The 25,631-nt window shown below is 45.2% G+C and overlaps 1 protein-coding gene, 1 non-coding gene and 1 pseudogene across 2 annotated transcripts in view; 2 read left to right on the top strand and 1 right to left on the bottom strand.

The window, feature by feature from the left end:
• The window catches only part of LOC140460044 (uncharacterized), a 44,720-nt pseudogene extending 22,108 nt beyond the window's left edge, over positions 1-22,612 (top strand).
• Positions 1-25,631, bottom strand: part of LOC140460045 (uncharacterized) — a 911,064-nt gene that overhangs the window by 419,432 nt on the left and 466,001 nt on the right. The gene's annotated exons all lie outside the window — the stretch shown is intronic.
• trnan-guu (transfer RNA asparagine (anticodon GUU)) lies at positions 2,659-2,732 on the top strand. Its single transcript has one exon. It is a non-coding gene; the product is annotated as a tRNA-Asn (tRNA).

Genomic DNA, 25,631 nt, shown 5'->3' with positions numbered 1-25,631 from the left:
GTAAATAACAAAGAAACAATGCGATATATCTTGCAGTCGGAATCCTGTGTTCACACTTGTCTGTTCTTGGTGGTTGAGGTCATGGCTTGGAAGGTGCTTTTGAAGAACCACCACTCATGCAATCAAGCCAGACTGATAGATTGTGGCCCCAGACTCTGCCATTTTGACTTCCCTCATCAATCTACATTCTTTCCAACGAAGTTTCAGTCTCAAACCGCCACGCAATACCGTCTGTTACGGCTTAAAAGATAAGAATACACATGATTTCCAACCGTATCTTGGGTTGTATAAATCTTTGCCTGCCAGAATTATTTTCCAAAAGACTTTAATTAAACTGGGTGACTGCATGAAATGGTTTTTTTGGTCAGACTATATTCATCATCCTCAAAGGAAACAATGCCAGTAATACCATTGAACTCGTCTTTTTGTTTAAAAAGCACGAGTTCTTAATTTATTTTTACAACTTACTGGCATTCACACCTGCACATTCAATGTCAAACTCAGACAACATAACTGAAATTACAGCATTAATTTTGTTTTTCAACAATCCAACAGATTAATTAATAATACACAGTGAATACCAAGGCTGATTAATGTGAAATTAAATTTGACCGAAAATGTAAAATCGAGATGAGAGATAACAAATGGGAAGGGCAGAAGGCAAGAAATGCAGCATCATAGAAGGTGCTCCTTCAGGGAGTGTATTTTACAAACTACAACTGCTGAATATAAACAAACACTCTGACATGATCCTCCGGTTTTAATGTAAACCATAGCCCCATACAGTAGGTACTATTTAAATAAGTTAATAGATACAAGCCTTGAGCAAATCCAGCCTCCAGCCTGGCCCCCCGCTTCTTGGAGCTCGGAGAGGGGTTCCCACTCATTCATTCAACAGGAGACGGCTCAATTTATTGTAATGGGCACGGAGGGTACAGTGGTCGTGTCTCATATTGAGGAGGAAGCTGTTTCCTCTCATGTAACAGAAGAGGACCTATTTACGAGAGTTTTTTTGTGGTGCAGGTGTCGTCTCCCACAGAGCCCTGAGGCTCAGGTTCAAATCCCACTGCTCCAGTGTGTGTAATAACATTACTGACCAACCAACGTGCCAACTGGCATACGGATAAGAAAATTAGAGAAGTAAACACGTCAAGCTGTTCAATGTTATCACCAATGATATCACTTCGACGCTTCCAATCCCATTGGTAAACCAGGGAGCCCAGCCTCGTTGAACGAAGGTGCTTTTTGAGAAGACGAATCGGGCATTTTTTGCACAATCAAGTTAAGAGAGCGGGGATCACTCGCAAGACTGCGCGGTGGACGACAATTACAATTCTCGGCGGGGAGGCTGAATTATGAATTCACTAATAGCCCACCCTAAGCGATGGTGCAGCGCAGGCCATACCCTGTCTCTGTGGCGCAATTGTTCAGCGCATTCTGTCCATTTCAAATCCAGGGGAACAGGAAACGTTGGGGCTATGGCGCGGACAGGACAATCCCAATACTCACCTTTCCTGTTAGAACTATTCCATGAGAAAGTTTAGACCACAACTTTGGGCGTATAGTTGTGGCCGAACACTTAAGGTGTTGGCGTAGAGACCCTTTGGAGCTCCCCGCCCAGGGTGCTAACCTGCTGGCTATGCTTTCTTCGCTGGCGATTTTAAATGACTTCCTGATGGTTGCATTATCGCTCAAACTTCACAAAACCCGTCTCAATAAAGACCCGTTTTCTCATGTCTGGGAATTGATTGCCATGCAGGAAACTCGGGTTCTGAACAAACAACGTACCAGACTCACAACGTCAGCTCTGTTTCCCATTCCACAGATGCTGCTCGACCCGTTGGCTTTCTGCAGTATTCTCTGTGTTTATTAGGCACAAGTGCTGCTTTTCATTCAAGAACTTCAATCCCTGTCCTCTGGTAACTGACTCTGGTCAGTGGCAATTGGTTCTTCTGATCATTAAACTGCCCATTCCCACCGCTTCTTCTCCCATCATGACCAACAGCCCCAGGAAATCTCCAGTTATCCTTCTTTGCTCCAAAGCGAACATGCCCCACCTTGGGAATGTCTCCCCAAAATGGAAATTCCTCATCCCAGGACATGAGGCAAGGCGTACAATTGGAAGAGATTTGGGCAAAATATTGTCAGTTAGGAAATGGAAAAATGTTCAAATGTTCATGAAGCAAAACAGAAATCCCAGTCTCCAGCTTTGTGAACCTTTAGAAACACTTTGGGAAGCGGATTTAGAGGAGAATGAAAGATGACCGGTCCGATTGAGCAGAGACAGTCCAGACACCGTCCCCTTGTTGAAGAGGCCGGGAGGTTGACTCTGATGTTCTCGGCACATGAACTGATCTGAGACATTGAAAGAATTGTCGTTCCTGCACATCAGGAATTCAAACCCCTTCTCCCCTGCGAGCCAAGGAGAGAACTCGGGAACAGGCAAAACACTGAAAGGCTGGAAGGGCGACGGCCCCGGAGTAAGAAAGCTAGTTCCTCGTGACATGGATGTGTCTGCAGACTGTCCCCGGTATCTCCACAAGAGATCTCCCAGGCTTGATTATGGAAAAGTAAAACTGATAGACGACAATTGTAATTCTCGGCGGGGAGGCTGAATTATAAATTCACGAAGCGATGGTGCAGCCCTGAACAGCGCCTGTCTCTGTGGCGCCATTGGTCAGCGCGTTCGGCTGTTAACCGAAAGGTTGGTGGTTCGAACCCACCCAGGGGCGGTGTATTCGTTGCCCTTCTTTGGCTTCGAAGCTGTGCGCTTTTAATGGGGTCAGGAAAATGTTCCCCAAGCGGAATTCTTCTCCAGAAAGGGGTTTCGGAATTGAATTAATGTCTCACGTAAGGGACTGCGTATGCTGAGGAGACCCGACCAAATGAGAAACTCGACAGGTTTGACAGTACCTGTCGGTGAAAACAGAATTTTGAAATGTTGCCTCTGATTCTCTTTCCACAGATGTTGCCTGACCTGCTGAGTTCCTCCTGCAATTTCTAACTGAAAGTTCATTTCATCTTTTGGGGTGAAACACCTAAATATCTGCAAACACCATGTGCAGATATTTAACCCTTTCGAATCACTGTGAAGTGATTGGATTCAAACAAACTCTGCGATGATTCACTCTTTCTCAGCTCCATAGGCAGACAGACCTGGGAAGTCAAGCTGTCAGTGTGGTTCTGTATTCGTGGGCCGAGTGGTTAATGCGATGTACATGAAATCCATTGCGGTTTCCCCACGCAGGTGTGAACCCTGCCGAGTACAAAATGAGAAATGTCGTCGAAAAGAAAGGGAGCTTGCTCCCCGGCTTCTTCTTTAAGATTCAAATCAGTGGAGGGGGAAAAATATTTCACTCAAATTGGGACTGGTGGGAATCTGCAACCCACTGCCTGTTCGGGTGGAACAAGCAGATACCTGCAGAGCTTCTTTTGAGGCTATGAGCAAAGTGTTTGGAAATGAGACTAGAAGAGTGAGGGGCTTGAAATCGTGATCGAAATGAAGCAGGCACCTGAGGACAAGGGTGTTTCCTTTGCCAGTGAAAGATACTGCTTCACAAAGTTGGGCCTGTGGAAGGGAATCAGTGACGGTGATTATCTTTGGTTGTTCACCTTGTGAATGAACCCATTGCTGCGCATGTCCGTGTTAACGTCAGAACTCTGCAGCATGGTGGCGTGAGATACGCACAGGCCCGGGGCACAATGGATGATGAATCTGACTCCACTGACCTGTTTGAAATGCAGCTCACAGCTTCTTCACACACCCCAATTAATCTTTCTCATCGTCCTGAAGCCGGCATACGGTTTGAATTCCCGATCTGCGGGAATGAGAATCCTTTCACTGTCTCGCGTCAGTAAATGTCCCTGAGAACATCTGAGTCAACTCACAGCGCAGTCAGATGAGGGGAAGCTGAAATAGCCCCACATGCTGCTCACGGGCACATTTTATTCTCCCCAACTCAACGCCTCAACCACTGCGGCTCCTGGGAGTGGAAAAGAAACAATCACCAAAACCCAGTCTAAGCTCTGTGAATCTTCAGAAAATCAGCAAACGTTCATCCCTTCGGATTTTCTATCCTGGGCTGACAGGGATGGGTTTTGTTACTCTTTTGTAGGACTTTGCAAGTGGATGTTTTGCAAAAAAGCACCACAATGCAATCTGATTAATCAGGACCTGGATGTTTTCGGTCTTTGAATGTAAGTGTTGTGCTCCAGAACTTTGCTGTTCACAGTTTATAATACTTATCTTCCCAGTCCCCTGTATCACTTGTCGAAAATGTTTAATTTGTGTCTTGTAATCCTTTCACTGTCTGCTAATGAGGATAGCGTTTCCGTGTTTTACCTAAATTATCTTGACCTTGCATACCTCAAGCCTCAAGCGAATTTCACGAGAAACCTTCTCCAGTTCAAAAGCCAACTGTTCATGATGGCTCTGTTTCTTGTCACGTGTCCAATTTCAGATCGATGTTGTTAATGTCCCTTCTACTCCTTCAGATCCAGGTTTCGCTCACAGGGCTAGAACAGAACTGTCACCAAATACATTTACCAGTCTACGTTCATCCTATCGATTGTATGAGCATCATCAAAACTTCTCATCAAAATAACTCGAGAGACTTTCATCACAATTTTCTGTGAACAGTCATACATTAGCTTTGCTGAATGAACCCCAAATTTCTTGAAGTGGCTCCTTATTTTCGGCCCTGATTATTAATCTCTCTTCACATGGGAATGGATCCTTCCCAGCCGCTCTATCTCTCATCAATGTGTGTAGTTCAATTCGATCTCCCATCAGCCTCCTCTGTCCTGATCAAATCCAGGGGAACAGGAACCGTTGGGACTATGGCGCGGACAGGACAATCCCAATACTCACCTTTCCTGTTAGAACTATTCCATGAGAAAGTTTAGACCACAACTTTGGGCGTATAGTTGTGGCCGCACACTTAAGGTGTTGGCGTAGAGATCTTTTGGGGCTCCCCGCCCAGGGTGGTAACCTGCTGGCTATGCTTTCTTCGCTGGCGATTTTAAATAACTTCCTGTTGGTTGCATTATCGCTCAAACTTCACAAAACCCGTCTCAATAAAGACCCGTTTTCTCATGTCTGGGAATTGATTGCCATGCAGGAAACTCGGGTTCTGAACAAACAACGTACCAGACTCACGTCAGCTCTGTTTCCCTTTCCACAGATGCTGCTCGACCCGTTGGCTTTCTGCAGTATTCTCTGTGTTTATTAGGCACAAGTGCTGCTTTTCATTCAAGAACTTCAATCCCTGTCCTCTGGTAACTGACTCTGGTCAGTGGCAATTGGTTCTTCTGATCATTAAACTGCCCATTCCCACCGCTTCTTCTCCCATCATGACCAACAGCCCCAGGAAATCTCCAGTTATCCTTCTTTGCTCCAAAGCGAACATGCCCCACCTTGGGAATGTCTCCCCAAAATGGAAATTCCTCATCCCTGGACATGAGGCAAGGCGTACAATTGGAAGAGATTTGGGCAAATATTGTCAGTTAGGAAATGGAAAAATGTTCAAATGTTCATGAAGCAAAACAGAAATCCCAGTCTCCAGCTTTGTGAATCTTTAGAAACACTTTGGGAAGCGGATTTAGAGGAGAATGAAAGATGACCGGTCCGATTGAGCAGAGACAGTCCAGACACCGTCCCCTTATTGAAGAGGCCGGGAGGTTGACTCTGATGTTCTCGGCACATGAACTGATCTGAGACATTGAAAGAATTGTCGTTCCTGCACATCAGGAATTCAAACCCCTTCTCCCCTGCGAGCCAAGGAGAGAACTCGGGAACAGGCAAAACACTGAAAGGCTGGAAGGGCGCCGGCCCCGGAGTAAGAAAGCTAGTTCCTCGTGACATGGATGTGTCTGCAGACTGTCCCCGGTATCTCCACAACACATCTCCCAGGCTTGATTATGGAAAAGTAAAACTGATAGACGACAATTGTAATTCTCGGCGGGGAGGCTGAATTATAAAATCACTAAGCGATGGTACAGCTCCCGGCCGCGCCTGTCTCTGTGGTGCAATTGGTCAGCGCGTTCAGCTGTTAACCGAAAGGTTGGTGGTTCGAGCCCACCCAGGGGCGGTGTGTTCGTTGCCCTTCTTTGGCTTCGAAGGTTTGCACTTTTAATGGGGTCAGGAAAATGTTCCCCAAGCGGAATTCTTCTCCATAAAGGGGTTTCGGAATTGAATTAATGTCTCACGTAAGGGACTGCGTATGCCGAGAAGACCAGACCAAAAGAGAAACTCGGCAGTTTTGACAGGACCTGTCGGTGAAAACAGAATTTTGAAATGTTGCCTCTGATTCTCTTTCCACAGATGTTGCCTGACCTGCTGAGTTCCTCCTGCAATTTCTAACTGAAAGTTCATTTCATCTTTTCGGGTGAAACACCGAAATATCTGCAAACACCATGTGCCAATATTTAACCCTTTCGAATCACTGTGAAGTGATTGGATTCAAACAAACTCTGCGATGATTCACTCTTTCTCAGCTCCACAGGCAGACAGACCTGGGAAGTCAAGCTGTCAGTGTGGTTCTGTATTCGTGGGCCGAGTGGTTAATGCGATGTACATGAAATCCATTGCGGTTTCCCCTCGCAGGTGTGAACCCTGCCGAGTACAAAATGAGAAATGTCGTCGAAAAGAAAGGGAGCTTGCTCCCCGGCTTCTTCTTTAAGATTCAAATCAGTGGAGGGGAAAAAATATTTCACTCAAATTGGGACTGGTGGGAATCTGCAACCCACTGCCTGTTCGGGTGGAACAAGCAGATACCTGCAGAGCTTCTTTTGAGGCTATGAGCAAAGTGTTTGGAAATGAGACTAGAAGAGTGAGGGGCTTGAAATCGTGATCGAAATGAAGCAGGCACCTGAGGACAAGGGTGTTTTATTTGCCAGTGAAAGATACTGCTTCACAAAGTTGGGCCTGTGGAAGGGAATCAGTGACAGTGATTATCTTTGGTTGTTCACATTGTGAATGTTCCCATTGCTGCGCATGTCCGTGTTGGCGTCAGAACTCTGCAGCATGGTGGCGTGAGAAACGCACAGGGCCGGGGCGCAATGGATGATGCATCTGACTCCACCTACCTGTTTGAAATGCAGCTCACAGCTTCTTCACACACCCCAATTAATCTTTCTCATTGTCCTGAAGCCGGCATACGGTTTGAATTCCCGATCTGCGGGAATGAGAATCCTTTCACTGTCTCGCGTCAGTAAATGTCCCTGAGAACATCCGAGTCAACTCACAGCGCAGTCAGATGAGGGGAAGCTGAAATAGCCCCACATGCTGCTCACGGGCACATTTGATTCTCCCCAACTCAACGCCTCAACCACTGCGGCTCCTGGGAGTGGAAAAGAAACAATCACCAAAACCCAGTCTAAGCTCTGTGAATCTTCAGAAAATCAGCAAACGTTCATCCCTTCGGATTTTCTATCCTGGGCTGACAGGGATGGGTTTTGTCACTCTTTTGTAGGACATTGCAAGTGGATGTTTTCCAGAAAAGCGCCACAATGCAATCTGATTAATCAGGACCTGGATGTTTTCGGTCTTTGAATGTAAGTGTTGTTCTCCAGAACTTTGCTGTTCACAGTTTATAATACTTATCTTCCCAGTCCCCTGTATCACTTGTCGAAAATGTTTAATTTGTGTCTTGTCATCCTTTCACTGTCTGCTAATGAGGATAGCGTTTCCGTGTTTTACCTAAATTATTTTGACCTTGTATAGTTAATTTCACGAGAAACCTTCTCCAGTTCAAAAGCCAACTGTCAATGGTGGCTCTGTTTCTTGTCACGTGTCCAATTTCAGATCGATGTTGTTGATGTCCCTTGTACTCCTTCAGATCCAGATTTCGCTCACAGGGCTAGAATAGAACTGTCACCAAATACATTTACCAATCTACGTTCATCCTATCGATTGTATTCGCATCATCAACACTTCTCATCAAAATAACTCGAGAGACTTTCATCACAATTTTCATCACACTTTCATCACAGTTCTACATTAGCTTTGCTGAATGAACCCCCAATTTCTTGAAGTCGCTCCTTATTTTCGGCCCTGATTATTAATCTCTCTACGCATGGGAATGGATCCTTCCCACCCGCTGTATCTCTCATCAATGTGTGTAGTTCAATTCGATCTCATCTCTACACAATGAATGTCCCAGGCTTTATTATGGAAAAGTAAGACTTTTCGACGACAAATGTAATTCTCGGCGGTGCGGCTGAATTATGAATTCACTAATATCCTACCCTTCGCGATGGTGCAGCCGGCGAAGTCACATTTCTCTATCGCACCGTTGGGCTGTGCGTTCAGCAGTTTACCGGGAGGTTGGTGATTCAACCCCGCACAGGGGTGGTGTATTTGCTGCTCTCCCTCCAACTGCGAAGTTGTCTGCTTTTCATGGGGTCAGGCAAACAATTTCCAGAATAGGTGCTTCTCATTCTGTTTCGCTGCTGTCGTTTGTCCCGTGTCCAGGAACCGGACCCTCTCCAATGGCAGAAAATTTAACCTTTTTGTTTCGAAACTTTTCTCTGACACCTGAGTGACCAGTGACAAGCATTTCCCTCCTCAACAGAGAACAGGAGAAGACCATGCAGACCTCCACGAGTGTGTCATCTCAACTGTGCACATTGGGCCAGTATAACAATGTGAAATATTCATGTTAGTTTTTTGGGAAGGAAATGAGAAGGCGAGGTACAGAACAGTGCGCCCTTAGACTGGAAAGCTGCAAAAGACGACATTACGTGAATAGGAGAGAATAGGACATGGCGGATTTCAGGCCCTAAAGACATGGAACTCAATATTGAAGACCGGGGGTGCTGTAGGGTCTTCAAGTGGAAAATGAGGCTTTGTTCTTCCATCTGGAGATGAGCTTTGCTGGAACACTGCTGCATGCCTGATACAGAGATGTTGGCCAGGGAACAGGGTGGTGTGTTAAAGTGGCGGGCAACCAGAAGCTCAGAGCCTTTTTTTGCGGACAGAACCGAGATATTCTGCGAAGCAGTCACCCAGTTTATGATTCATGCTACTTTGGGGAAACCACACTGTGAGCAACGAATGCAGTCGACTAGGTTGTGGCAAATGTGCAGGTAAAGTGCTGCTTCACCTGGAAGGTATGTTCGAGCCCCTGGATATTCAGGAGGGAGCAGGTAAATGGGCAGGTGTTACACATTCGGCGGTTACAGGGGAAAGTGCCTTGGGACAATGGGAGGTGGGTGTGGGGTGTTGAGAGTGAAGAAAGAGTGGACCCAATGTGTAAGCCCTGCCCATTACCCTCCTCTCATATTTACATCCGTGAAGTTGAAAGAACTTTCCAAAGAATAATTCAGTCCCACGTGACTCACGAACTAATTCATATTCATGTTCCTGGGCCAGCATCATTATTGTGTCACAGCAGCTGCAGGCCATCACCGGGGGCTCGACTAGAAGCCCCCGGGACAGTTTATCAAAGAAACCTCCCTGTGGGTCAGGGCAACCCTGCATCGGGAAGCACTGGGATGGTCAATCACTACCAGTTAACATGGGGAACACATCTCCACATTATGCAGCCTCGAGGCAAACTTCCCTTCCTTCTACTTAAAGTTCAAGAGCCCTCAAACCGAAATTCCCCAGGTACGTTCAGAAGAATTTTTCCAGGTGTTCGCAAAGTATATCTATGAGCACTTTGTTAAAGTTTGATTTTTGAGAGTGTTGAAACTTAGTGCTTTTGAGCGAAATCACAGTTCGACAAAACAGAATGTGGGAATTTAGACAGAGTTTATGTTTGCGCATCGGCGATATGTCTGCGGGTGCGTGATCGGAGCATAAACCAGAAGGGAAACCATCTCTCCTAAACACTCAATATCCTCTTTCGCAGCTTTCCCGTATAGCGGCGCTCTGTTCTGCACTTCGCCTTCTCATCTGCTTCCCAAAACACTTGGACAATGAGAAGCAGCTGTTATGGAAACTCTTTGCCGCTTGCAATTCTTAGAGCAATGTCAAATGTATTTCACACTGAGCAAGTCTCAGCTAGTTCAAGAGGTGGGGTGCGTACGGGCGATGGGGTGCGCCTGGTTTCTAGCTCGTTGGTCTAGGGGTATGAATCTCGCTTTGACTCTTCTACTTTTCCGACTTGCCAGAGATCCGGTGCATGAGGAATGTCAGCAATGAAGCGAGATGGGAAAATTGGGACTGCCCTCCACGGAGAACAGAGGCCTTGCAAATCATGAGAGGCCGAGACAAAGGAAATAATGTTGTGAAAATGCTCCCACGCTACAAAGGATCCACAACGATTCGGCAGAGTTTAAATGTCAGGTGGGAAAGAAGTAAAAGTGACATTAGGAAGAACGTTTTCGTACAGGGAGTGGTTAGGGTCAGTAAGTCCCTGTCTGACATTGACAAAGAGGAAGATTCAATGGACCCGAAAGGGAATTCGGTGGTCACGTTCAGATGTACAGATTTACACGGAAAAGGCAAGAGAATTATACGAATTGAGTCACACGTTTACTTATGGGGTAGAACCAGCTGAGCGAAGGTGGGCCGCATGGCCTCCGTCTACGCTGTGACACATGTTGTGATTCAGTGTGAGCTGAATATGTCACGAAACACTGGCCCAATTCACACAACTGAGGGAAAGTGCTTGTGGAGATTTGAGTTGTTTCCCGCCGGTCTGCTCTGAACTGAATCCTAACACCTCTTCTCTTAAAAGGGAATGAGCTGAAGTTGAAACAATTCGAATTCGAATCCCTGCAGTGTGGAAACAGGCCCTCCTGCTCAACAAGTCCGTATCAACCCTCCGAAGAGTAACCCGCCCAGACCCGACATTTACTTCTGACTGATGCGCCCAACCTACCGACCTCTGGGCACTATGGGGCAGTTTAGCATGGTCAGTCCACCTAACCTGCACATCTTTCGACTGTGGAAGGAAACCGGAGCACCGCAGGAAACCCACGCAGACACGGGGAGATTGAACAAACTCCACACAAACAAGTCGCACAAGGGTAGGATCGAATTCAGGTCCCGTTATGAGACAGCAGGGTTAACCACTGAGCCACAAAGCCACATTATTTGCGGTCGTATTCATTCCCTGCAATAATTCCCCACTCCGGTTCAGACAGGAATGACAGGACGATCAGCATTTCGAAAGCAGCATCACCACACAGACCCAGTTCCCATGATGAGGACACATATCACCGATTGGGAATCATCTCGGAGAGATACAAGTGACAGAGAGTCACATGGAAATGACGGACTGAACGGCTTCAGGCTGCGGCGGAATGACGTCACGCGTTGATGCCGTCCCTCTCCCTGTCTCTGGGACAGAGCGGCTGAGGGAGAAACAATGGCTCATTTTTAACTTCATCTGGGACAGTTGGGGCTCAGGTGTTCACTGCTGCCCGTTCGCAGCAAAGAAACAGACGCCTGTGTTAGAAAAGTCTTTCTGCAGGATTGCTGTGTGAAGACGAATTCTGAACACCGAGCAGGCTGCACACAAATGTACTCATATGACTCTACCTGATGGAACAGTTTCCGGTGTCCATTTCTCTGTGTCCCACCAACACAGCATCTTTCTGTCTCGTTGATTACAGACGTTTGTAATGTAGTTAAAACTTGCCAATTTCCTACGCATTAGTGTAACTGACGTCTCCCATCCCAAATGATTGCGAGAGAGCAGAAAAGCGAATGGGCTCTTCACTCCCCAGAACAGTTTGCAAGTAGAAACAAAATGGGTTAATTATCCGCCAGTGGAGAGAGTCCAGTTACTGGGAACGGGACAAACAGCAGTGTCCTGGGCGCAGGGAGACGGAATGAGAAGCAAATGTTGTGGAATGTCTTTGCTGCTTGCGATTCTTGGAGCAACTCAAACGTATTTCACACTGAGCAAGTCTCAGCTGCTTCAGGGGAGGGCACTTTGGAGCGTCCGGGGTCAGGGTAGCTCGCGCCTTGCTGGGCCTGTGGCTCGATGGTCTAGTGGTATGATTCTCGCTTCGGGCCTTCAGTTGGGTGGATTTGCGAGCGATCCCGGGTTCGAATCCCCGACGAGCCCTCATTTCTTAAGTTGCCTTGTGCAGAAACGCCGGGGTGATTTTCTCAAAAAGCACATTTATTAAACGAGATTGTGCTGTCTGAAGTAGGGATGAGGTCGAGCTCCCATTCCAGCGAACAGGATAAAAGGAAACACTTGCTCAAAGTCAAAACAATCATTGCACATAGTTCGCCCGCGCAGTCCGACTCTGAATGAATCCTCCAGCTGCATTATTGCTCAATTGTGAGCGTGAAATTTCAGGAAGCGGGGAAGTGAAGTGATTGCAGACAGCGCTGAACTGGTTGACGTTAATGGTGCCGTGTATGAGGATTGTCAGCAATGCAGGTACATTGGAAAGATGGGACAGTTCTCCTTGGAGAACAGGAGGTTGAAAGCTGGCCTGATTGACGTTTTTCAAGTCATGAGCGTCTAGACACAGGAATAATGGAGTGCAAATGCTCCCACGCCTGAAAGGATCGACAACGATTCAGCAGAGTTTTAAAATCACGAGGAAAAGAAGTAAAAGTGACATTAGGAAGAACGTTTTCGTCCAGGGAGTGATCAGGGTCAGTAGGTGACGCAAACTTCAAACAATTATGGTCCTGAACCCATAGGACAGACGGATGGGAGTGGAAGACAAGAAGAAAGAGAGACACAGAGTGAGCGAGAAAAGGTGAAGTGTCAGAAAAACAGAAGTTAAGGAAAAACACAGAGAGACTGAGGAAGGGATACAATTCCAGTGGGTCCCAGCTTTCTCTATGGTTTCATACACTCCTTCTCATCCATGAGAGACAAGCCCTGCTCCTAGAATCTACGTCAGTCTGGATGGTTCAGGGACGGTGTTTAGCACACTTGCTTTCATTTTTCACACCATTGAGTGTTGGAGTTGGGACGTCATGTTGAGGTTGTACAGGATGTTGATGAGGCCAGTTTTAGTTTCTGTTCATTAATATGTAAATCCCAGAACTACTTTTAAGGTACATTCTCCAGATAATTTCAGGTTTTATAAAAAGAGGTGACATCTCAGCTCAGTCAATGCATTAAAGATGTGAGGTTTGAGTCTGTCTGTATCCCAATCTTGAAATAGACTGGTTGTATTTTCAAAGTAGGGATTTATAAAATATGACATGGCTTCACTGCCTGCAGATTGCACACTTTTTGAGGAAAACTGAATGTATCTGCAAATATAATTCTGAAAATCCAAATTCACCCCATAGACTTGTGTGTGCATAAGAGAGTGCGTGTTTGTATGCTTGGTAAAGTGTCATGATTTGGAGATGCCGGTGTTGGACTGGGGTGTACAAGGTTAAAAATCACACAACACCAGGTTATAGTCCAATAGGTTTAATTGGAAGCACTAGCTTTTGGAGCACTGTTCCATCATCAGGTGGTTATGGAGGACACAACTGTAAGGCACAGAATTTATAGCAAAAATTTACAGTGTGATGTAACTGAAATTGTACATAGAAAAATACCTTGATTGTTTGTTGAGTCTTTCATCTGTTCATAAACCATGATATTTTCACTTCTTTCATATGTAAATAGAGTCATAGAGATGTACAGCATGGAAACAGACCCTACGGTCCAACCTGTCCATGCTGACCAGATGTCCCAACCCAATCCACTCCCACCTGTCAGCACCCTGCCCATATCCTTCCAAACCCTTCCTGTTCATATACCCATGCAAATGCCTCTTAAATGTTCTCAGGTTAACTGTAACAATTGGTGTTAGCTAACATCAATTGTTACAGTTAACCTGAAAATGTAACTTATGTAAATTTTAATAAGTTTTGCGATTTACATTTGAGAAAAGTGAAACTATCATGGTATTCGAACAGATGAAAGAGTCAACAAACAATCAAGGTATTTTTCAATGTATAATTTCAGCTTTGTCACACTGTAAACTTTTGTTCTAAATTCTGCGTCTTATAATTGTGTCCTCCACAACCACCTGATGAAGGAGCGGTGCTCCGACCGCTAATGCTTCCAATTAAACCTGTTGGACTATAACCTGGTGTTGTGTGATTTTTAACTTGGTAAAGGGTAAGTGTGATGGAGTGTAAGCCTGTGAAAGGCTGCATTTGTGTGTGTACCTGAGAGAGAGCGTGTGGATAAAAGCGAGGGGTGGCATTTTGGTAAAACAAACAAGGGCAAGACTTGTACAGTAAATGGTAGGGCCCTGGGTCTTGTTGTAGAACAGAGAGACCTTTTATTTGGGGGGGGGGGGAGTGGAGGGGAAGTTTCAGGTACATAGTTCTTTGAAAGTTTCATCACCGGTAGACAGGGTAGTTAAGGTGGTGTTTAGCACACTTGCTTTCATTTTTCACACCATTCAGTGTTGGAGTTGGAACGTCATGTTGAGGTTGTACAGGATGTTGATGAGGCCACTTTTAGTGTACTGAGTACAGTCCTGGTCACCCTGTTATAGGAAGAATACTATTGGAGAGGGTGTGGAAAAGCTTTCCCAGGATGTTGCCAGGACTGAAGGGTTCAGGTTATAAGGAGGGGCTTGGACCTTTTTCACTGGAGCGTAGGAGGTTGAGGGTGACCTTGTAGAAATTTACAAAATCATGAAGGTTGTAGGTAAAGTGATTAGCAAATGTCTGTTCCTTAGTGAAGGAGAATTAAAAACTAGGGGACTTTTTTTAAGGTGAGAGGAGAGAGATTTTAAAAGGAACATGAGGGATAACGTTTTTACAGAGACATTAGTTTGTGAGTGAATGAACTTCCAGAAGTGATAGACGCAGGTATAGTTACAATATTTAAAAAAAACATTTGGATGGTGTAGTGAAGGTGTAGGTGTGTAGTGTACGTTTTGACAGAGAGGAAACGAGCAAGGACTGACTGAAAGCACAAAGCGTGCTGAATAATTTAAAACTGTAACGTTTGGTTGAAACAAATAGCTGGAGTTGTGTTGCCATGGAACAAAAACAGATTCCAATTCGGCCAATCAGTTTAAAGTATGCCCCTGATATCAAACTCCTATCGAACTTGAATTTTACAGTTTGGAATGACACCAAACCAATGAAATGATCTGATGTTTTGGGGTATAAAACCAGACATTTTCAACAGTTAGAGGGGAAACAGCAAAGACAACCAAGCAAGCTGTTAATAGCATTTTAACTGTGGAACCACCAGCTCTTGTGGGAGGAGTGCATTCCTGAAAAACATTTTGGAGGAATACTGTATAACTGAGACTGAAAACAGTTTTCCCACCGAACGTTAAACAGATACTGAGAATGTAAAACGTCGTAAAGTGTGTTCCTGGGAAATGGAGGAGAATTGAACTTGCCAACATGAACCAAACTTTGCAGAGAAAGGAAATTTTCTGGGACGGAAGAGGTTGACAGCAGTCAATAATTGTCAGATTATTTGATGAAGGTAACAGCTCATATGGGGTGATTACTGGGGATCCCAGAAGATTCGTATAGAACTTAAAAAATCTTTAATTAGGTTTGAAACATTGTTTTGTGTTTTGATTGATAAGGTTTATCTAAAGGAAGAAATATGCTAACTTTAAAAAAAAATCAAGGTTAAGGAGGGACAGATTGATTGTATGATTGTTTGAGGACAGATAAAAAGACATTTATTGGCATTGAGGTGGGAGTAGAGCTCAGAGTGATACAATTCTAAAATTTCACTCTGTGAATGAATGGAAAACTGCTTAAAGATTGGCTCCTGGTCTGATACTTCACCAATTAAAATTGCTGTTTTGACAACTCTTGTAATCATAGAATCCCTACAGTGTGGGAGCAGGCCATTAGGCCCATCGAGTCCACACTGACCCTCCGAAAAGCATCCCACCCCATAACCTATCTCTGCACACTGTTGGGCAATTTAGCACGGCCAATCCACTCTAACCTGCCCATCTTTGCGACCATGGGCGGAAACTGGAGCACTGAGAGGAGGGCAAAGGAATGTGCAAATCCCACACCAACAGTCGCCAGACAGTGGGATCGAATCCGGGCCCTTGCAGTGTGAGGCAGCAGCGCTAACCACTGAACCAGCAAAGCGGCTGATCTTTAAGACATTGAGAATAGCTAAAATGATGTATTTAGAAACGTCAATAAAGTCTGAAAGCATATTCAATTGCTTAAAAAAAAACTGCAGACATCTTTCTGAAACTTGCAGTTAAGCCACAGTTGAGAACAGGCTGTGAGGGAGGAATGACCTATTCCTAGTCTTGTGAAATTGGTTCAGAATATGTAGAAATAGAGTCATAGAATTGCAGAGCACAGAAACAAACCTTTTGCTCCACACCGACCACATATCCTAAATTAATCTAGTGATCTGTTTGCCAGTATTTGGCTCATATCTCTCTCAACCCTTCCTATTCATATAGAGACCTTTCCAGAACCCATCCCGAAGGCTTTTACATGTTGTAAATGTACCAGCCTTGACACACGGCCTCTGGCAGCTCATTCCATACACGTACCACGCCCTACGTGAAAATTTATCCCTTTTGTCCCTTTTAAACCTTTCCCCTCTCACCCTAAGCCGATGCCCCTCTAGTTTTTGACTTCCTCTAACCTGGGGAAAAGACATACGAAATTGAGCAGCCAGACAAAATTCAAAACAATAAAATGTTGAGTCCCAGGAAAACAAATTTGTGGCACCAGTCTTTTTTTCCCCCCTATTAGCATTTGGACTGAAAATCTGTCGGTTACACCAACACCTCCACAGGACAGACTACGCATGCTTCTCAGTGTCAGCAAGCACTGCGCATGTACACCGGTGTCAGCAAAATACTGCGCATGCTCCTACCTGACATCGGAAACATCACACGACATTCTTTTGATGGACCAATAAAAAGCGCCAGAAGACCGGAAGGAGTGTGGTCTTCCTGCCATTGAAATCCCCCTTCTTCTCTGAATGCGGACGTTGGGCTATGAGTTTGTGAAGTTGTAGTTGCTGTTCTTTTCTCTCTGAATGAAGATTGAGCTTCACATCAGACTGCAACTTTCCTCTGTTCAACATCTGGGAGTACAACACGCTCTTTTCTCACCCTCCTTTTCCATTTTATTTTTTTCATTCTGGAGTTCAGTTCTTGACTTGCAGCAAAGTTGGTTCAGGTCTGTGTCTTAATTGGCAAACACATGGCAAATGCAGTTACACAGTGTGAAGTTATAGTCTTTCCTGTGAAATAAAAACAGAAATGAGATGCATTGTTTAAATGGTGATATATTGGGATGTGGAACAAGTGAGAACTGCAGACGCTAGAGATCAGAGTCGAAATATGTGGCGCTGGAAAAGCACAACAAGTCAGGCAGCATCCGTGGTGCAGGGCAGTCAATGTTTTGGGCAAAAACCATTCATCAGGAATGATGTGTGGACGTACAAAGGTGCTTCAGCTACCTTCTTCTCAGGCTTTCTATCCCAGTCAATGCCAGTTGTCAGACAGGTGCAGCAAGCAATGAGCAAGGCAAGTGGTGTATTAGCAAGAGGAATTGAGTTCAGAGGTGGGAATGTCTTCCTGCAGTTAGGGGGTCATTGAATATATTCAAAGCTGAGTTTATCTGACTTTTGAATGTTAAAAGTAGTTATGGGGGAAGGCAAGGAAATGTTTTTGTTTAATATTTTATTAGAAACTTTTTCAAATCTTTTACAAAACATTTATAGACAAAAAAGAACAATACCAAAATACAGAAAGATAGAGGCAGTACAAAATGTCATATCACGATACTATTAATAATGAACTAACTACTATTCTACCAGAACAACTGTACCTACTTAGCTTAAACTAAACTACAATCAAATTTTAAAAAAATTTAACCTGAATTCAAATTAAATTACATCACATTATTTTATTCTATTTCACTCACTACTCTCCACTGAGGCTCCCATCCCTGGGAGCTCCAGTTATTGTGCCCATATTCTTTTTCCCCAGCCTCCCTTCCCAGAGCCCCACTGATGCTCAAACTGATTCCCATGGCATACCACGGCCCTAATCAATATTGCTGATAAGTCTGCACCCATATCATTTAGAAAGGGTTGCCACGTCTTGTAAAACCGCCCTGTTCTGTGGTGCACCATATTCATGTGGTAGTCTTGGGGGAGATGCTCCATCACTAGCCAACGCCACCCCGTAAGACCTGGGGTTTTTTCCAATGTCGATTTCATTAAAATGTTCTTCCTTGCATAGTGGGTAAGAATACTACAGTCTCTCCCTATGTTTCCCCAGGAGAGGGCAAATTTGCTAACCCCAGAAAAAGAAATGCCAGATCCACTTTAACTTCAATCCCGAGAATGTCCTTCGGCTCCCTTACTGTACCACTCCAGTAAGTCTGGACCTTAAAACATGACCATTAGCAGTGTGTGAGAGTGCCTATAATAATTTTACATTTGGGACAACCTGGTGATACTCCTCTCTTGAACTTAGCCTCTCTAGCGCCATATGAGCACTGTGTAAAATCTTCAATTTCATGGCCTGTGCTTTGTTACGTATTGAAATTTGCCTTACATTTTCCCATATTTCTTTTCCATACTTCCAATGAAGTATCATGTCAGAGTTCCTTATTCCACATCCTACAGGTTCCCTCCGCGTCCCCTAAGGCACGTCCCTTTTGTAAATAATACAAAATACTGACTGAAAGAACACCAGCACACTCGAGTACTCTTTTCTCCACGTCTGACCTGGAAAGCTGAGCTGGGACCATCGAATATAATCTTTTATGTGAAAGTACCGGAATAGGTACAATCCATATTTCTGACTTAGCTGGCTAAATGACATCAAGACCTCCCCCTTGAAAAAAATTCCCAGAAACGAGATTCCCTTATTCTCCCATGACCTAAAGCCGGAGTCCATTGCCCCAGGTTTAAATCCTTCGGCTCCCACCAATGGGGTAAACGGTGAGGTCTTAAGCCAATTGCCCTCATCTTGCCTCATTATCCTCCAGGCTTTCACCGTATTTAAAATGATTGGACTCTTACACTGCTCGGTCATGGATTTCATCTTATCCATAAATAATTAGGTGACAACGCAACTGTGAGGCTTCAACATCAAGCCAAATTGACCCTGAATCACCCTCATGCCCCACCACCCAGATATGGGAACAAAGTGCATATTTGATGTCTCCAAGTCCAGAAGGATCACCCCACTCCCTCACCCTGCGAGAGCTGCAATTTGGTAAACTTAATTAGGGTATGCCTGCGACACCAAATAAAAGAACCTAGCCAACCTCCATAATACTCATCTGCGTAGCAACAACGGGACCATTCTCAAGGGGTACAACAGGCGAGGAAGAACATTCATTTTATTCAGGGCTAATCGGCCTAACCATGATAACGGTAATCCCTCCCACTGCTGCAAATCCTGCTTTATCCTCTCGAGTAATTGTCCATAGTTAGCTTTAGCTTTATACAGCTGGTGGAAGGCAGGTGTAATAAAACTTCTCAAATACAAAAATCCTTTTGACGACCATCTAAACAGGAACTACATTCCATCCTTCAGATCAGGCACCTCCACTAATCACCCCACCGGCATGGCTTCCGATTTTGTAAAGTTGATCCTGTAGCACGAAAAACAGCCAAATAAATTAATTGTTTGAATCAATTGAGAAACTGACTCCTCCAGATTGGCCAAGAACAAAAGGATGTCATCAGCACATAGGGTGATCTTATGCTCCCCCATTCCCACCTCTGGCCCCACTATTTCAGGATCCCTCCTGATAGCCTCAGCTAATGGCTCAATTGCCAAGGTAAATAGCAGCGGTGAAAGGACACCCCTGTCAACTACCTCTCCCAATATGAAAGTTATCTAACTTAGTGCCATTTCTAATGACTGCTGCCTTAGGATCATTGTACAACACCACCACCCATCTAGCAAAGGTTCCTCCCAGACCAAATACTTGGGGACCCCAAACAAGTACAGCCATTCTATCCGGTCAAATGCCTTTTCTGCGTCGAGGGAGACCACCGAACCCAGGATCAATCTTTGTGGCATACCTGCACTATGTTCAGTACCCTCCTGACATTGTTGGAGGAGCTACAGCCCTTAAAACACATCTGATCATCTTTGATAATACAGGACAAAACCTTTTCCAACCTCAGGGCCAGCATCTTGGGTAGAATTTTAAAATCTACATTCAACAGTGAAATGGGTCTGTATGAAGCACCATTCTTCAGGCTCTTTCTCCTTCTTTAAAATGAAGGAGATATTAGCCTCCCTAAGAGAGGGCGGAAGACAAACCTGTGTATCTGAATAGCTATACATCCTCAGAGGTGGCATTTATGAATTCCTTATGGAATTCACTTGGGAAGCCATCTGACCCCGGTGCGTTGCCACTCTGGAGATACATTATTGTTTCCTGCACCTCCTGTATCGTCATTGGTGCATTCAACCTGTTCCGCCTTTATACTGGGGAGGGGCAGGTTCTCCAAATTCAAACAATCTTTGTTTGGCAAAGGAGACCCTTTTTTGCCACCTGTGTGTGCAATGAGTTGAGAGCAACCCTGAGAGCTGCAGCTTGACCAGTGAAGTCCTAATATAAAATACTTCCTCAGCATCTATTGTTGCTCCTCCCTCTGCTTCCTTCTAGTTGTTTAATACGCAATAACTAGGCCTCATAAATATGCCATAGTGGCCTCCCACAGTATTGCCAGATTATTGGCCTTGAGTTGATAACCCAAAAGACCCTGAACCTTCTTCTGATGTACTCAACGAATTTGCCATTCCTTAACAGGAATGGGTCCGTGCGCCAGTGCCGTGCATCCATTCCACCACCCTTGATTTTACCATCTAAATACACTGGCACGTGGTATGAGACAGCTATATTCCCAATTTTACAAGCCAGTGTTCTATCCAAAATATTTGATGGTATAAAAAAACATGTCAACTCGTGTGTGGCACTTGTGTTGGTTGGAACAGAAAGTAAAGTCTCTTCCATTCAGGTGGAGGTGCCTCCACACATCCACTAACCCCAACTCCTCACACTGGGGCAGCACGGTGCCTCAGTGGTTAGCTCTTCTGCCTCACAGCACCAGGGACCAAGGTCCGATACCGGCCTTGGACGACTGTGTGTGGAGTTTGCACATTCTCCCAGTGTCTGCGCGGGTTTCCTCCGGGTGCTCTGGTTTCCTCACACAGTCCAATGATGTACAGGTAAGGTGAATTGGCCATGCTAAATTGCCCATGGTGTTAGGTGCATTAGTCAGAGGGAAATAGGTCTGGATGGATTACTCTTCGGAGGGTCATTGTGGACTTATTGGGCCGAAGGGCCCGTTTCCACACTGTAGGGAAACTAATCAAACTAATCATGTCCACCTACTGCTTAGATCGTGCAGTCATACATGCCAGGCCCCTTGTCACCCTGTCTACCTCAGGATCTATGAGGAGATTAAAATCCCCTCCTATGATTGTGCTGTGCACCCCAAGACTCATTAATTTAGCAACTGCATCAATTAGAAATGTAAGAGGGTACATGTGGGGGGATGGGGGTGGGGAGGAGATACACATTCAGGACACCATACTCTTCTCCATGTAGTTGAGCTTTAAGAATGATGAACTGTCCAAGTTCGTCCTTAATTTTCTCAATTACCTGGAAAGGGAGGTTCCTTCTTATCAGTATAGCCACTCCTCTACTCTTAGAGCTAAAGGAGAAGAATACCCTATCATAAATCCCCCACCACCCAACCCCACCTTGCCCATAGCTAATATTCTGGATCTTTCCAACTGAGGCCGTGCCCTAGCCCCAGGCAATTCACAGATGAAAAAAAAACACGTTATTTACATTCTGAGAGTTAAAAATGGATGCCCACTTCCCCCTCTTCCCCCTCTCCCCCCCCCCCCCCACACACTCACACCCCTTCTCCATACATCTTAACCACAGGTATAGCCACCCCCAAACCAAACCAAAAGGACAGCAGTTAAAACAAAAGTCCTCACATAATGCACAACTGACCGATATACTAAATAATTCCGGTTTTACATCAAGGCAGTACAGAGAAGCCGATAACCACTGAGCAAATGGAGAGAGAAAGAAAAGAAAAGAATGGGCAGAAAGAACTGTACCATTGTCCGTATCGATGGCCCCATTCCGGCCTGAGTCCTTGAATTCAGAGAATTCACAAAGTCCTTCACCTTTTCTGCTGAATCAAAATGATATACCGTCCCCCCATGAGCAAAATGCAACACGGCCAGGGACCTCAAGGAACATTGAATGTTCAGATCCCTTAATTTTCTCTTAACTTCATCAAAAACCCTTTCTCTTCATAATTCTGGCTCCTGAGAAGTCCTGAAAAGATATTATTCTTGAGCCTTTAATGCACAAAGCCTGTGGATCTCTTCCCAGTTTTCTTGCTGTTTCAATCACTAACTGTTTTTCTTTATAATGCAGGAGTCACACAAGGACCGTGCAGGGGCGTGGGTCCGGTACTGACCTGCACATTGCAATCCGGTGGGCCCGCTCCAAACCCAATAGGCCCGACTCCAACTCCAGCCCCAAGAACGTCAGGAACCACTTCTCCAGGATTCCAATGAGGTCTTCACCTTCCTCACGTTCCGGAAGACCCACGAGCTGTAAGCTTTTTCTCCTACTTTTGTTTTCCAGGGCGTCCACTTGCTCCTGAAGGACCCGAACCTGGTCTTCCAGCGTTTGGATCCTTCCTCCTGAGACCTCCGCCACGGTCCTCTCCTCTGCTGCCTATTTTCTTCAGGCCAATATTTGAATTTCCTGCTCGTGCTTTTCCAGCGTGGCAGATATTGGTTCCACCGCTGCTTCAATCTTTTCTCGGAGTTTGGTGAACTCCGAGGGTAACTGCTGCTGCCCCATTAAATCCAAAGGGGCCACCCTTGGAGTTTGAGCAATGGCTCCAGGCACCCCCGATGCAGTAGGGGAGTGCCCTGCCTGCTGCACTCCTTTTGGCCCCTTTCCTTCATTTGCTTTCATCCTGGTCTTAAAGATGTCAAACCACAATTTTAGCAGCTCCAGATGTTCACTAAGTTAATATTAGTTTTTTTTTCTCCGAAGGAGGGTTGGGGTTGGGGGGGTGGGGGGTGGTGGTGGTAAAGGTCCACATTGCCATAGGACATGGCACAGAGCCCAACACAGCAGACCACTCAGACAACCGCCATCTTAGATCTTCAAGAAAATAGTTTTCAGACCCCAGTAGAGAAAAGCTACAGGATCCTACAGCACAGAAACAGACCCTTCAGTCCAACTAGTCCATGCAATGTTCTCAAATTAAACTGGTCCATTTGCCAGTGATTGTCCCATATCCCTCTGAACCTTTCCTATTCATGTACTTATCAAAATGTCTTTTAAACATTGTTACTGGACCTGCATCCACCACTTCCTCTGGACATTGATTCCACACACAAACCACTTTCTTAAAAATAAGGTTCTCCTCATCTTTTTAAAATCTTTCTCCTCTCCCCTTCAAAATTTGCTCCCTCATCTTGAAACCCCCACCCTAGGGAAAGGATACCTGCTGGTCACCTCATCTATACCCCTCATGATCTTCTAATCCTCTATAAAGTCACCTCTCTACCTCCTAGACTCCAGTGAAAAACATCTCAACCTATCCACCCAGATGTAAGTGTATTCCTATCCAGTTATGATCTGTTCAGTGCTGGTGCAGGCTCGAAAAACCAAATGGTCTACCCCTGCTCCCAATTCTGTCACACTGTGTGAGACCAGAAGACATGAGAACAGAAATTACGCCATTCAACGCATCGTGTCTACTCCGCCATTCAATCATGGTTGATAAATTTCTCAACAATATTCTCCTGCTTTCTCCCCATTACCTTCGATTCCCTTGATACTCAAGAAGCTATCTATCTCAGTCTTAAATATACTCGGTGACCTGGCCTCTTGTGGCAATGAATTTTATAGATTCAGCATTCTCTGGCTGAAGACATTAATTCTTATCTCCATTCTGAAAAGTCTTCCCCTTACTCGAAGGCTGTGCCCTCATGTTCTAGTCTCTCCTACCAATGGAGACATCTTGTCAATGTCCACTCTGTCCTGGCTGTTCAGTATTCTGTCGGTTTCAATTATAGCCCCCCCTGAGTGTGGGCCTGTTAATCAGCATGGACCAGACCCTTCAGGATGAGGTACAGAGGAATTAGGTTCAGCAAAGTGAGAATGGGGGAGAGTCTGAGGGATGGAGATTTTCAGCTTTCTGGGAATGAGAGAGGAAAGAAAGTTTGAGATAAATTAGAATTGATTAGATAGGCAGATGGGCCAAGGAGTGGCAGATGGAGTTTAATTTAGATGAGTATGAGATTTTGCGTTTTGGTAAGGCAAATCAGGGCAGGACTTATACACCCAATTCTAAGGTCCTGGGGAGTGAAGCAGAACAAAAAGACCTTGGTGAGCAGGTTCATAGTTCCTTGAAAATGGAGTCGCAAGTAGATCAGATAATGAAGGAGCTGTTTGGTATGCTTTCCTCCATTGGTCAGTACATTGAGTTAGACCATGTTTTGGAATACCACGCATAGTTCTGATCTCCCTGCTGCAGGAAAGATGTTGTGATACTTGAAAGAGTTCAGAAAGAATTTACAAGGCTGTTGCCAGAGTTTGAAGGTTTGAGCTCCAGGGAAAGGCTGAAGAGACTGGGTCTATTTTCCCTGGAGTGTTGGAGGCTGAAGGGTGACCTTATAGAAGTTCATAAGGGGCTTGGATAGGATGCATCGCCAAGATCTTTTCCCAAGGAAATGTGAGTCCAAAAGTATAGGGCATAGGTTTGAGATGAGAGTGGGAAGATTTAAAAATAACCTGAGGGGAAACTTCCTCACAAAGATGGTGATGTCTCTGTGGAATGAGCTGCCAAAGTTAGTGATGGAGGCTGGTACAATTACAACATATTAAAAGGCATCTGGATGGGTTCATGAATAGGAAGAGTTTTGAGGGAAATGGGCCAAATGCTGGCAAATGGGACTGGATTAATTTAGGATATCTGGTCGGCACCATTGATTGGGCCGAAGGGTCTGTTTCTGTGCTGTATGACTCTAATCGTCTTCAGTGAAAGTAGAAGTGTGGTTGTGAAGACTAGACTTCCAGAGTAGTTTTCAAAGATGTTTTGCCCTGACTGGGAGCAGAAGTTACAATGAAATCTTTCATTTGTGAGACAGCAACTGAGTGAGGGAGCACATCTGGAATTCTGGTGGAAAGTGGGAATTCATTGCACTGTGGGGATGACGTGCTTTCAGGTTTACTGGCAGTAAGTACAGTGTGCTGAGTGGAGAACCGAGTGAAGGGTTAGGTGGGTTTTTGTTTTAAACTGCTCATTTCATTCAGCCTTCAACATTGTATTTCCAACGCTGTCCATCAGAAGGAGCAGTGAATCAGTAACTGGTATCGTTAGAAGCCTTACAATTTTCAGTACTGCAGGTATTGCATTGTTTCATCAGCATTGTAAAGGTTACAGGCAGCAGTGGGAGGTGTGGGCTGGATTCACTAGAAATGATTAAGCAGTTACAGAACACACATACGAGAGGGCAGGGGGGGACTTGTCTTTCCATTTGCAGAAAGTGGGAGGTTCTGGGAGCTGTCATCCGGAGCGCACACAAACTTGGTAAATCATTGAAGCCCTACAGTGTGGAATCAGGCCATTCAGCCCATACAGGCAACGCTGACCCCTCTGAAGACCATGCCACCCAGACCCACCCCCACCCCGCCTATCCTGTCC

This window comes from Chiloscyllium punctatum, chromosome 36 (assembly GCF_047496795.1).
Source record: "Chiloscyllium punctatum isolate Juve2018m chromosome 36, sChiPun1.3, whole genome shotgun sequence".
Taxonomy (NCBI): domain Eukaryota; kingdom Metazoa; phylum Chordata; class Chondrichthyes; order Orectolobiformes; family Hemiscylliidae; genus Chiloscyllium; species Chiloscyllium punctatum.
Note: the sequence above shows the minus strand (reverse complement) of the source record. Positions and strands in the feature narration are given on the sequence as shown.